Raw genomic sequence first — 297 nt, 5'->3', positions numbered from 1 at the left:
TGGAGCAGGTCAATGACCTTGAGGTCATTAGAACATCCACCTTATTGGGCTGCCGGAACAGGAGGAAGAAGGCCAGCTAGTCAGCTTTTTGGAGTAATGGCTCCTGCAGTTCTTGAGACTGGAAGTCTAGGCGGGCCGGATGCGGGTCGAGTGGGCCCACCAGGTCGCAGTGCACAGGCCTGCATCGACCAGCGCCCCCGCCCAGTCCTAGTGTGACTCCAACATTATAGAGATAAGCAAATGGTATTGGAAGCTTCCAGACCACTGAGGAAGGATCCACAGGCCTTGATCTACTAG

Source organism: Chiloscyllium plagiosum, unplaced genomic scaffold, assembly GCF_037043375.1.
Source record: "Chiloscyllium plagiosum isolate Xiang-an unplaced genomic scaffold, Cpla_swu_hap1 HiC_scaffold_30, whole genome shotgun sequence".
In the NCBI taxonomy this organism is placed as follows: domain Eukaryota; kingdom Metazoa; phylum Chordata; class Chondrichthyes; order Orectolobiformes; family Hemiscylliidae; genus Chiloscyllium; species Chiloscyllium plagiosum.
Note: the sequence above shows the minus strand (reverse complement) of the source record.